Below are 13,341 nucleotides of genomic sequence, written 5' to 3' on the forward strand. Positions count from 1 at the left end.
AAATATCTCGATAATTCTGTATATATCTAAACCATCCTGTAAAAATTCTAAAGTTAAATTACACGTAAGGAAAATATTACTAAATGTGTACATGTGACTGTAGGCACTTACTGGCATAGCACCTGGTAAATCTGTCTTAACTAGGGCAGTGGCACACAGTGGACAAAAAACATTTTGAATGGGCAGTTAATGAAGGAGCATCTTGTAATAGAATGAGGACCTTTTGTGTATCCATATAGGATTTTCATATATTCTGTAAGAAAGTCGTATTTCACTAAGCCATACATATGTTTTGTTTTACTAATATGTGAGACCCCTGTGGTAGTTGACTTAAGGAAGTTTAGTTATTTTAAATTTTGGACATTACCTAAACCTCTGTGGAGATTTTGAATGCTGGTTGACAATTCATAGGGTCCTGAATTTGAAAAACAAAACAATTACCTTTGATCTGGATCTGAATACAAGACAGTTCAGATCCATGTTTTCAGAATAAAAGATAAAAGGACTCTTAAAATGTGTACTCTGCTGTAACTACCATCATGTTAAGCTACTATAATAGCTTTAATTTTGCAGTATGTTTTTGCTGACTTCATAAACCACAAAACTGACTCCTTTCTATTCAACCGAAAGTGAAATTACGGCTTTGACCTGTCTTCCTGGGATAGGTGGAATTTGTCTTACGGCTGAAGTATAATATTAATACATGGCTTCAGGTTTGTTTTTTTTTTTTAAATTCAGGAAATTCGCAAGCTGAAAATCAACATCCACGCAAATAAATCTCCTTCATGATATGTAATGCTAAAAGAACAAATATTCTAAAAGGATAGCGGTGGTCCAGTATAACTGAAATATTACCGACCCATGGTGTACGATTTGTTTATACAAAGTCCACATTTGCATCCTTTTAGGCAGTAAATAATTTGTTAATGTGAGTAATTTTACTTTATAAGCACATTTAACTCTCAATTTAATGTTCACTGTAGGCATCATTTATTAGTTCCTATTAGCATTATATTTAAAAGAGATACAAACTTCCAGTTACAAAATAAGTCATGGGAATGTAAGGTACAGCATAGAGAATATTGTCAGTAATATTGTAATAATTTTGTGTGATGACAAATGGTAACAACTTATGGAGGGGGGATTGTTTCATAATGTATAAAAATATCAAATCACTATTATGTACAATTGAAACTAGTAAGGATACTGTATTATCAGTTATACTTCAATTTAAAAAAAGCCTACTGCCAAAAAATTTGAAAGCAGTTATACTAAGCTTTGCTGCCTGGGAATGCAAACTTGGGAAATAAAACTATATTTAAAAAAAAAAAAAAACCCTGAAAGGAAATGATTTCTATAAACGTAAAGAGAAGAGGGAGAATGTTGTGATTGGGACCCAGCTTCTGAAGTGGTGACAAAGTTTTAACCTTGCGGTGGTTGCAAGGGTGTTGGCCTTAGTCATTCACTTAGTTATTCACTAAGCCATACATTTCTTCTGTGCTTTTCTGTATCTGTTTTAGTTTACATAATTTTTTTTTTTTTTTTTTTTTTTTTTTTTTTAAGAAGCCTGTGTGTTATGTACTATACAAGGTGCTTGGGTAAAGAACTTAACATTTAGTGGCTGACTTTAGAACATCTCCTGGGCTGCCCTTTGCAAACAAGATTAGCTTATTAAATCATAATTGTCATATTCCACCTAGTGTATGTAACTACTTGACATATAAATAACTATTAATTATGTTAATATTTTGAGGGAAGAAACCAGATTTTACTAATTTTAAATCCTCTTTAGCTTATATACGTGGTAAACAGTAGGTACTCAAATGTTTATTAAACTAATGGATACTATTGTTATCAAATATATAATGTAACTTATTTGTCATAAAGTTTTGTAAATGACAAAACTGTCACATCAAAGTAATGTCTTGACTTTTAATCATTTTCTGTTTTCTGTAATAGTAATTCCTTAGATCAGCAATTTATCCCTTAGTTTTGATATTCTTAAGGATGTCATGAAATTCTCAGCATAAACTAAGTTTTCGTTTACTTAAGCTTTATGAAGACGTGCCATATGGCACCTAACAGAAGAGTATGGTTTTTTTCCTTTTTTTTTCAGAATAGTATGTTTTGCAAGAAAGCAAGTGACAGTATGGTGTTTGAGTTTCAGAAATGCTCAGAATGATTATATTATGCTACTTGCTTTATGTAATGGCTTGCTGTTTTAGTTGTTGATTTTGTTGCTTTGTGGTTTGCATTGTTATAATGTAGAATTAAAGAAGAGATCACATCTGCATCAGTTTCATATATCACAGGAACTTTCAATCATGCTGTAAAGGTGATGTTTGTGGCGCTGGCTTTGTTATATGAATATTTACAGGAAGTTTTAGTTAAGATCTTCCATTGTTCAGAGCTCTACATGGCTTAGGTCACCTTCAGTTCACACACATTTAAACAGATCTCTAATACAAATCCAGAGTTCTTCAGGGAAGTACAACAGCTTTTCTTTAAAGGAAATAACCTGCTCCTATTAAAGTATCTTGGTAGCTTATTGGTAGTGTGTACAGCAGTTTGTGTGTGGCTATGGTAGGGTATGTATTACCGCTTTTCTTCCTCTCAGCTGCTCCAGCGCCACAATTAGGCTGAGTATTGCTCAGCTGCAGCTGCTGGGTGATTATGAACCATCCAGCTCCTGTCTAAACTCAGAGGCAGATTTAGCAAAAGGAGCTATAGTAACAGCAGAGGGTGAAAAAGAAGAGCCGGTGCTGCTGCCAGTATCATTTTAACATGTCTCTTTGCCAAGGAATCGTTGGCTGCGGCAGCACTACTGTTGTCTTGGAACTAGCAGACTTGATGGCAACATATCCTGGTCTGGATTGAGTTCACCTGATGTTACTCTTTAAAATCTTGAAGCTCGCTCCAGGAAAGAGAGAATCCTGTAATTTCGAAGTACAGGATAATACTGATGGACTGAATTACAAGCCTTAGTGCCCAGGATAGCAGTGCTCCTCAGTTTCCCTTGTTTGAGTGTATATATGTGACTGCAGGTTCCCTGGAGTTTGTAACATATACTCCATGCTACTTTAAACCGTGTCAGTTAGAAGTGCTGCTGCTATTACTGTTTGGGTGTTGGCAGGAGAGTTTCTATGCACGTTCTTTGGACATCCTGCTTTCTCCCAGGAAGTGGAAGACCTTCAAGAGGGATTATTTCTACAACTAGTTGCACATGGTATATCCCCTGTGTCTGGCTGAATTTTGCAAGACCCTAGCTACTTTATTCTGTTGTTCTTTCCTTATTCCTGGGGTATAAAAAGATGGACCTCAACAAACGCAGGTATGTTATCAGCTATATATGGCAAACCCCAGACTGGAAGATGCCATAGGCAAATTTTGCTTCTTCTGAAATGTTGCTCATTTTATAAACATGCTAAGCAGAGAGCAGCAGCATCTTGTCCTCTCTTTTACCATGACTGTCAGAAAAATTACAGAGACAGTTTCTTTTGCTAATTCTAATTCTGGCTTTGGAACTTGGTGGTTGGGGGTTAGCTAATTTGGGATGGGTAATAGGGAGCATTGGGAGAATCAGCACTCAAAATTGTATCACCAGAAGGAAGGAAGAGTTAACCGAAGACTGTACTCTTGAAAGTGAACAAGTACACATTGTCGTTGTGGCATGTACTTAGCAAAACACTAGTGTATTGGCTCCTGTCTTTGTGCTCCCACAAAACTCCAATATGAAAGCACATTCTCCTTACATTATAATTACTTCTTTCCATGACTATGATATATTTGACCTCATGCTAACAATGGCAAGGAACTGGTTTATATGAATCTTTGAAAACAGTTTCTAGTAGGATAAATGCTTAATAAATTTTGAATTGTATGCAGAGATGTGGTTCTGTGTATATTTATGACTTTACACACGTTTTTAAGATCTACCTCTACTAAAATTTTATAAAACTTAGTGTTTTTTCATATGCTAATATTAAAACAAATGCTTTACATTTTTTCACTCAAAGTTTTGTTTTAGAAAATGATTTTATAACACAGTTTATAAATACTTTGACATGTGAATTTAAAGGTCAATTTGATATTTCTGATAAACTGGAGACTCTCTGTAGTTGAAGTTAAGCGAGTCTTTAATATGGTTTATTCTAAAGAAATGTTTTTTACTGTATTAATGAGTATAAAAAGCCCAAGCTATCCACCAAAAAGAAAAGAAAAACCTAGATTTTTCTAAAATGCATTTGACGTTGTATCATGTTACTAGAGACAGTATTATAATCATTCACGTACATATCTTCCAAGGACAAAAAGAAAAAATCTCCTGATTTTCTTGATGTAATGCATGTAAAAGAATGCAGTTTATAGGATTTGTCTGCTGCTATTGGGGGTGTGGGTGAAGACAGGAAGTACTGAGAGGAAAGGACTGACCACTAACACTGAAAGATTGTTGTGGTTTCAGTCTATGTTCCTACCAGTATTAAACTCTAGATTTTCTTTAATTATAGAGGCTAGTCACTTCTCTGATTTTTTAATATAGTTTACCGTTTCTTAGCATTAAGTAGAAATGGGAGTGGAGAAAGTTGGTGTCTTTTGCTACATAATTTAATACTTACAGTTGTCCTGTGCCAAGTTTATTTATTTCTTGCATTTGTTCTCAGGCAATTAGTATTTTACAGATAAGGGCATTTTAAAAATAAAAACTGTCACGGGGCTCCTGTGTGGTTCAGTTGGATAAGTGTCCAACTCTTGATTTCGGCTCAGGCCATGATCTCACAGTTCGTGAGCTTGAGCCCCACATCGGGCCCTGTGCTGACCATGTATAGCCTGCTTGAGATTCTCTCTCCTTCTCTGCCTCTCCCCTGCTTGCGCATGCATGTTCTCTGTTTCTCTCAATAAATAAATAAACATGAAAATAAATAATAACTGTCAGGTATATGAAAAGGAGCAAAGAAGGCAACATGGTGTAGTAAGGAAAGGACTAAAAGGTAGAAGGCCATTTGGATTTTAATGCCACTTTTGATAATAAAGAGCTATTTGACCTTGGTCAGTTCAGTAAATTCCTTGCACCTCAGCTTCACCATCTGAAATAAGAGACAGTGGCCAGATGGTTTCTAATATTCTTTCAGCCTTATATAAATGTGTGGCTCTGTTACAGTTGAAGTTTTCCTATTGATAACATTTTAAGGAAATGTTTCAGAATCTAGAATTTGAAATAAAATTAGATAGCAGGTAAATAAAGGTTATAGTAAAAAACTGACCCATAGACTTGGCACTGGACTTTTCTCTAGGAAATGTTGTATTGTCTCATCAAGTGGCCATTTATTAAACCTGTGGTATAACAAATACTGTGCTGGTTTTGGTGGTATAGAAATGATTGCAGTGTGACTACTGCCTTTTAGGAATTCACAGTTGGATGGGACTGGCTATGATTATGAGACTGTTGTAAATTTTGTAGATTGGTAGTTCTTTTTAATGTGATAATCCAGTTTAACACTTCTCTGGTTTTTGATAATATTAGTGTGTGATACATCTGAAACTTTAATGGATCCGTATGCAATGGATACTTTTAGCTTCAAGTAAACTGATTTAATTCTCTAGGCCAGAAGACTTGATTTGATTTTGTAGACAGTTTATTACAGATATGTGTGACAGATGCAGGTTCCACAACATTTATATAGAAGTTTTACTGTAAGAAGTCAGGTTTGAAAATAAGTCCTTTAAGCAACACTTCCGACTTATTTTGCAGTAAAATTAGAAAGATAAGAACTTTTATTCATTGAAGCACATAGATGTGATATCAGTTAACAGATAATCATGACTATGATCACTATGATCATGACCACTAACATTAAAACATTTATTTTTTTTTAATTGACAAAAACATAGAGTAATTGTTCTGGATGTTTCCCTTTAACACGTTTAGTTACTAGTTAGAATAAAATAGATAAGCATGGGTGTTAGGAAATGGTTAGCTTTTTAAGGTTTGCAACAAAGATCTTATAAAAAGGGGGAGGGAAGCCACCACAATTATAAGTAGATTGTTCCCAAAGTTTGTCAGTTAGGTCTTTGAAAATCAAAATCTTTTCTCAGGAAACATTCTTTCTTGGAAGGTTAGCCTTTTTGGTTAGATTTCTAGGCAGACCATTAAGAGTGTATAAACATTTAACAGATATAATAGTGTTTCATTGGTAAATGTATTCTGATTGATTTTCAGGTTTTGTTTGTTTTCTTAAATCTGAGCTCTTTGAACATATGAAATACTTGGCTTACTGAATGTTCTGATTATACAGGGAATGAACTCATTGTCTTGTGAGTTACCCTCCCTCCACACCTTCCCAGCCCTTCACCATTTAAAAATCACTGTTACGAGTTTCGAATTGGGATGCCAAGACCCTTTCAGTGAAGCCTTGCTCTTAAGCTGAATTTAAGTACAGGAATGTCTGTGCTTTCTCTCACCTGCTTGCTCTAGGCACTCTAAGCCTGCCTAGTCTATCCCTATAGGACAGTGTGAAGAATGGGAAGGTTTCAAAAGATTGGAAATGAGAAACAAAAATGTGGAAACTAGAAAAGGGCTTGGGAAGACGAGGAGTGGATATAATGTGGAAGTTTATAATTTCCTCTTTTTTGCCCTTTTTTCTGTTTCCCGCCCATTTACTCCTCATAGGCAATGTGTAAGGAAGGAAGAAAGCCTGTATTATGGCAGATGCTATTCTACATATGTAGTTCATATGCATTGTCACAGTTAAATATTTGAAATGCCTTTTCAAAATACACAAACATTGTGGATTAGATGGGTATTTATTACATGTGAAGAAACTGAGGATCAGAAAGTATATGTGATTGGCTGAGGTCACAGGACTAGTGGTTACTAGAACTGAATTTATCTGACAATAAGCCTGTTTCCAATAAGACAGCTTCCTTAGGTATAAAGAGCCATTATGGAAGAAAGGGGAATTTATCTTTTTCCTTCTCCCTTAAACTGTGCATTTGTATTGGGGCTGAGAATTTTCAATCATGTATACTTTTCAATTGAAGTAGCTTTGTGGTACATATTTCATAATAGGAATCAAGGTCAGATATTATATGAGCTGGAAAAAAAGGGCTAATACACTAAACGATAGCAAGTGCTTTCCTTTTGTAGGTTTGGCTTTGTAATGGAAAACTGATACACTAATCCCAAAGCATTCTTTATCTTTTTATAACAAGATGTTCAACCCAGATTAACAAAGAGACAGTGTTTGGATGTTTTTCCAGTGAAGCTTTTTTTTTTTTTTTAATCTAAATTTAATTCGTCAAAAGAACAAAGCCAGCAAAAGATGGGTATTACACTAAAGTGTAGCAAATGCTTTCCTTTTGTAAGTTTGGGTTTATAAGGGGTATATGGAGTACATGTGTATATAGTCAGTTTCTCTTTCCTTGTCTCTCCTCCTCCCCTAAGTTTATGCTCAAATATGAGTTCTGACTCAAAACTGGCTCAAACTTCTATTGTGCGACATTGCTTTTATTTCTACTAATTAAATCATTTATTCTTAGATGAGTTGGTAGAAATAGATGGAAGGTCTGCATTGTCTGAATGGTTCTCCATCACATTTCAGATATTCTGCAGAAAGAGAGTACACTGTCTAATTTTCCCTGTCAATAAGATGGCAGTTTTTACACCTTGGTACAGACTCAACAACCATTCAAAGCTTCACTTCCTTCTGAAGGAAACAGTGGGATTCTTCCATGCTGGCTTGTTCCTAGAAATGTTATTGTTATATGAATTCTTTACCTCTGGATCAAAAGTCTCATCTAACACTCCAAATGGAAATTCTGTTTGCTACTCATTTACCACAGTGTCTGATTCTATTGACAGATTTCCTTAACCACCTTAGAAGCCTTTTTTCTTTGGCTTCCTTTTATTTCTTCAGTTGTATGTAAGAATGTACCCTTTGTCCTCTTTAATAAGCTGGAGCATTGTTTTCTAATAGGAATGCTGGCTTGATTTTGTAGCATTATTATCCCACATAGAATATCTACAGTACAACTCCTTCACACATTACTGCAACAGTTCTATCATTGCCCGTGTTTATTAAGTCTACATAAGTGTGTTGGCAGATAGGTTTTAAACTGTAGTGCCAAGACTAAGTGATGGGAGTGAGTGGCTGCCGCTAGAATATAAGCTCCATGGAGGTAGGGAGGAATCTTTGTTTTGGTACAGAGGTTACCCCAAGCATCTGGAACCTTAGTAGGCACTTATTAAATGTTTTAAAATGTATGACAGTGTAACAGTCTGCCAACAATGTTTGTTTACCATGGGCATGGGAAAAAGAAATGTCAACAAATAGCTTCTCACTGGAAACTCATACAGTAACCGCAGATGCTTCTTACTCCGGACTCCTTGGAGTGGCAGGCCTAAAGCTAGACTAGTGGCATCAGTGCTCTGGACGAATTCAGATAAACATTGTACTGGAGTCCGATGGAGAAGCAAGTATGATTTGGCAGTGAGTGGTAAATGTTAAAGACCAGTAAGAAAAATACATACAATAAAGGGATTCTTTTTTTTAATATTTTATATCTCTAACAACCATTCTTCTTAAAAACTCTGCACACATCAGTTCCTCCTACATTATGTTGATGTAAATGAGTCATATGCATGTATCTGGTTGTAAGTAGAGCTAAGAAAAATAGTCCTTGGCAGGGCTACCTTCTATTGACAACCTTAGAAGGGGAAAAGGAATTTTTGGTGGAAGGTAGTTGTCTCTGCCACAGCAGGGGAGAGAAAGTACCTATTAGTTAAAAAGATTACATATCTGTATGGAAATACACTATTTGGTTATAGAAACATGGTTAGAATATTTGAAAGGTGTGGACAAAGATGATCTTTTTTTGTTTTTAAGTTAGCTCTATGCCTAGCTAATACCCTCATGACCCCAAGATCAAGAGTTGCATGTCTACTGGCTGAGCCAGCCAGCTAGGTGCCCCAAGATGGTATCTTCTTAATTTAAGGCAACAATATTAGTACAGATACAGACTGGTAATGATGGAAAAAGTCAAATATCCCAGCACCTCTGGAAGCTTGTTTTTTGTAAGCAGAGCATCTGGAAAAATGTAATTTCATGTTTTAGGTGGTAAAGGAAGATATAAAGATATTTGAACTTAATTAGGACCAATAGAAAAAAGTGATATGCAAATTACAGAAAAAATTTTTTAGAGGTATAGGGACCATGTTGTCTTGGGTTTATATTAAAAAGTAACAGGGAAAGTAATTCTGGACTTTAAGATGTATGCCCTAGACTTTAGGAAACATATTTGACAACCAGTAAGAGTCTATGATTTCAGATTCTGATGGACAGTATACCACCTAAAGGAATGAAAAGTCTAAAAATGCCCTAAGCTTTTTATATGAAAAGCTTGGGAAGCACTCTGATTTGGGGTGCGGGTGGGGGTCACAGGAGAATTGTGGATTGTGTCTGCATTTATGGAGTCCTTTTAGTGATTGAGAAAAGATAGTAATTAGCCATATCAGAGAATTTGGTGGGGATAGTGGCAGATGGGAATGATGATGGAGCTAAAGCCCCTCCCATCTCACCTTGTTACTCCCCATCCCCATAGCCATGGGTCTTAATTGTTTGTTTGTTTTTAATGACTAGAACTTGAGCACCTGGGTGGCTCAGTCAGTTAACTATCTGACTTTGATTCTGGTCATGAACTGAGTTTGAGTCCTGCATCAGGCTCCTCACTGGAGCTACCTTGCGGAGCTTTCTTGAGACTCTTTCTCCCCCTCTCCGTGCCCCTCCCCCTCAGATCAGAAGGAGGAACTCATAATAGAACTCAAGTAGAAGAGGGGGTCAAGAACCTTTTAGGATATTGTTAGAGGATGAATAGGATTTTTAGAATGATTGATGCCTAGTAGAAAGAAAACTAATGACAACATAGATGATTCTTAGAAATAAATTCAAAGCTGCAAGTTAAAAGGGAAGCCACAGATCCAGAAAAGTTGAAATAATAGATAACAGGAAACATCTAGCATGTCTTCTTTTTATCTCCTGACTTCTGTAACAAGAAGATACTCCTTAAGTTAGCAAAGCTAGAAAAGAGAGTAAGAAAGTAAGTAGATAATAGATGGTAAGAGGGCATCTAGCTTCAGTTGATTTCAAGTTTCTAGGTCCAGGAGAATTCTGTCTGAAGGTTCTGAAAGACATTTCTGATATTATCGGGGCCCCAGTTAATAGAGAAATCACAGAGACAGGGAGACATCTTGAAAAAGAAAAAAAAGAAAATTGACTAAATGATGCCTTAAATAAGGTGAATTTTCATAAATGCAGACACTGAAAGTTGCTTTTGATGCCTGTTTAAAATTCTGTGACAGTTTATTAACGTTACCATTTATAAATAATTGTAAGCTTATAAAGAAGAAGTGCTTTATTGAATTATTGAGCCATCTTTGAGTTTGAGTAAATAAATGTATCTAGGTCATCTGTTAGTGGTACTTTACTGTGGGTGAGTGGGTGGACCTGATGAGCTTACTTTCTAGCAGTAAAGGTCAGTGATTCCTTTTCTACTGCCTTTTTTTGGGTCTGTTTTATGTTCCCTTTTCTGTAATTAAGTCTCTTTTTCTTTTCTCTCTCTCTCTCTCTCTCTCTCTCTCTCTTTCTTTCTTTCTTTTTTTTTTTTTTTTTTAGTAATTAAGTCTTCTAATGGCATAATTGGCATTGCTGTTTATCTTTTTGATGATATTCAGAGCCAGGGATAGTAACGGGTTCAAAGCTCCTGTTATGTATTTCCATATTTGTTGTTGCTGTTGTTAAGGCAGATTGAACTGGAATATATAAGTATGTTTGTTTATCTCACAGTATCTGCAAACCTTGTTTTATTTTTGTTAGTTATGTGTGTGAATGAAGATACCTTAAAATTATTGTAATTTGCTTTTTCAATTGAAAGTGACTGTGCATTTTTCCATGTGGTAAAGTGCTTGTTTATAACCTTTGACAATTTTGCTATTGGGTTCTTTTTCTTATAGATTTTTAGGTATTTTTATATTGTATGGATATTCTTTGTATCTATGTTGCAAACACTTTCTCCATATCTTTGCTTGTCTTTTCATCTAATATTTTTTCATTTTACCTTTAAAAAAGTATTAAAAATAACTTCCTTTTTATAACTTCTGGATTTTGTGTTTTAAGGATGCTTTCCACAGCTGATGATCATTTAAAAAATTCTGTCTGTAGGTTTTTGTCTTGTCCTAGATTGCAAGTAATTTAACTCTTTACTCTGGAACTCTGCAATTTATATATGTTGTGAGATAAGAATCCAATTCTCTCCCTCTTTTTTTTTCCCCCCTCAGGATGTAGCTCACCAGTGTTTTTTATTAAATCTATCCTTTTGCCATGGATTCAGAATGCTACCTTTAGAGCATTCACAAATTCATTTATTCAAAGGCCTGTTTCTGAGCTTTCCTTCTTTTCCAGATATTTGCTTGTTTATTCCTATGCTAGTACCACATAGCTTGATGATGAGGACCATGATAACAACAGCAAGAACAGCAGCTAGTTCAGTATTCGTTCAGTTGAGTATTGTCTGTGTTCCAGTCAAAATGATAAATATTTTATCATATTTTAACTAATTCATTTCTCACAAAACTCTATTTTTCTTTTAAAAATCTGGCTTAAATATTCTGACATGTAGCCATTTTATTTAATGAAATAATTTTCTTTCTTTTTGTTAAATATGGAATACTTCACAAATTTGTATTTCATCCTTATCTGGGGGCTTTGCTAATCTTTGTATCTTTCCAATTTTAGTATATGTGCTGCCAAAGTGAACACTGAGTTAGTATTCTTAATATCCGTATTTTTACAGATGAAGATGTAGGCTGTGAGAAATTACATTTATTCACATACAAGCTAGGACTGTAATCAGCTCTCTAACTCCATAGCCTGTGCTGTTAACAATGAGGTTGGAATTTACTAGTAATTCTAAAAGTTTCTCAGCTAGTTTTATGCATATACTTGTCCTTATGAGCTTCATTGTGATTTTGATTTAGATAATGTTAATGATTTAGGTTTATTTAGGAAGAATGGACATCTTTTAATTATGACTCTTACCATCTAAAAAGTTATATGATTCTGGGGTGTCTGGGTGACTTAAGTGTCTCACTCTTGATTTCATCTTAGGTCTTAATCTCAGGGTGGTGGATTCAAGCCCTGTATTGAGCCCCATACTTAAAAAAAAAAAAAAAAAAAAAAAAAAAAAGTTATAGGTTTCCACTTAATGAGGTTCTTTATAGTCCAGGAGTTTTATTTTTGTAATATAGACTCAAAATGCTTTTCGATAAACTTACTTGTAGATGTTATTTTGTGTGTGGTTTGAAATAAAACCTTGTTGGGGCATCTGGGTGGCTCAGTTGGTTCAGCATCTGACTTCGTCTCAGGTCATGATCTCCCAGTCCATGAGTTCGAGCCCTGCATCAGCCTCTGTGCTGACAGCTCAGAGCCTGGAGCCTGCTTCAGATTCTGTTTCCCTCTCTCTCAGCCCCTTCCCTGCTCATGCTCTGTCTCTCTCTCAAAAATAAGTAAACATTAAAAAACCCAAAACACCTTGTTATTGGGAAATAATTTCAAAGTTACAGAAGAGTTGCTAGAACAGTACAAAGAACATCTAGGTCTCCCTCACCCAGATTTACCAATTGTTAACCTTTTGTTATGTTTGATTTTATTATTCCCACTCTGTGTATATGCCTGTGGGTATTCCCACTCTCCCTACTCCCCTATTTGAAAGTTAGTTGGAAAGATCATGTCTTATTACCCTTAAGTACTTCAGTGTGTATTTTCTAAAAACAGGGACATTTTCTTATGTAACCACAGTACAATTATTAAATTCAGAAACTTTAACATCACTATTAAACAGTTATCTAACACACAGTTGTAGGTTGAGTTGTGTTCTCCCAAAAGATAGTTTTAAGTCCTAACCCCCAGTACCTGTGAATGTGACCTTATCTGGAAATAGGGTAGTTGTAGATATAATCAAGTTAAAATGAATTCATACCAAATTAGGATGGGCCCTAATGCAATATGACCAGTGTCCTTATAAGAAGAGGAAAATGCTATGTGACAACAGAAGCAGAGGTTGGAATGGTCCAGCCACAAGTCAAGGAACCTCAAGAATTGCCAGCAATAATCAGAAGCTAGGAGGAGGCAAGAAAAGATTCTGTCCAGAGTTTCAAAGGGAACATGGCCCTGCTAGTCCCTTGATGTATAGATAGATATAGATATAGATATAGATATAGACATAGACATAGATACAGACATAGATATAGACATAGGTATTTTTTTACAGAAGCCCTAAGAAACTAAACAC

The 13,341-nt window shown here is 35.4% G+C and overlaps 1 protein-coding gene and 1 non-coding gene across 3 annotated transcripts in view; one reads left to right on the forward strand and one right to left on the reverse strand.

Annotated features, from left to right (window-relative positions):
• The window catches only part of YES1 (YES proto-oncogene 1, Src family tyrosine kinase), an 86,041-nt gene that overhangs the window by 19,957 nt on the left and 52,743 nt on the right, over nucleotides 1–13,341 (forward strand). The window lies entirely within an intron of this gene.
• On the reverse strand, nucleotides 11,707–11,810 carry LOC122204355. Its single transcript, XR_006195637.1, has one exon. It is a non-coding gene; the product is annotated as a U6 spliceosomal RNA (small nuclear RNA).

The sequence above is a fragment of the Panthera leo genome, chromosome D3 (assembly GCF_018350215.1).
Source record: "Panthera leo isolate Ple1 chromosome D3, P.leo_Ple1_pat1.1, whole genome shotgun sequence".
Taxonomy (NCBI): domain Eukaryota; kingdom Metazoa; phylum Chordata; class Mammalia; order Carnivora; family Felidae; genus Panthera; species Panthera leo.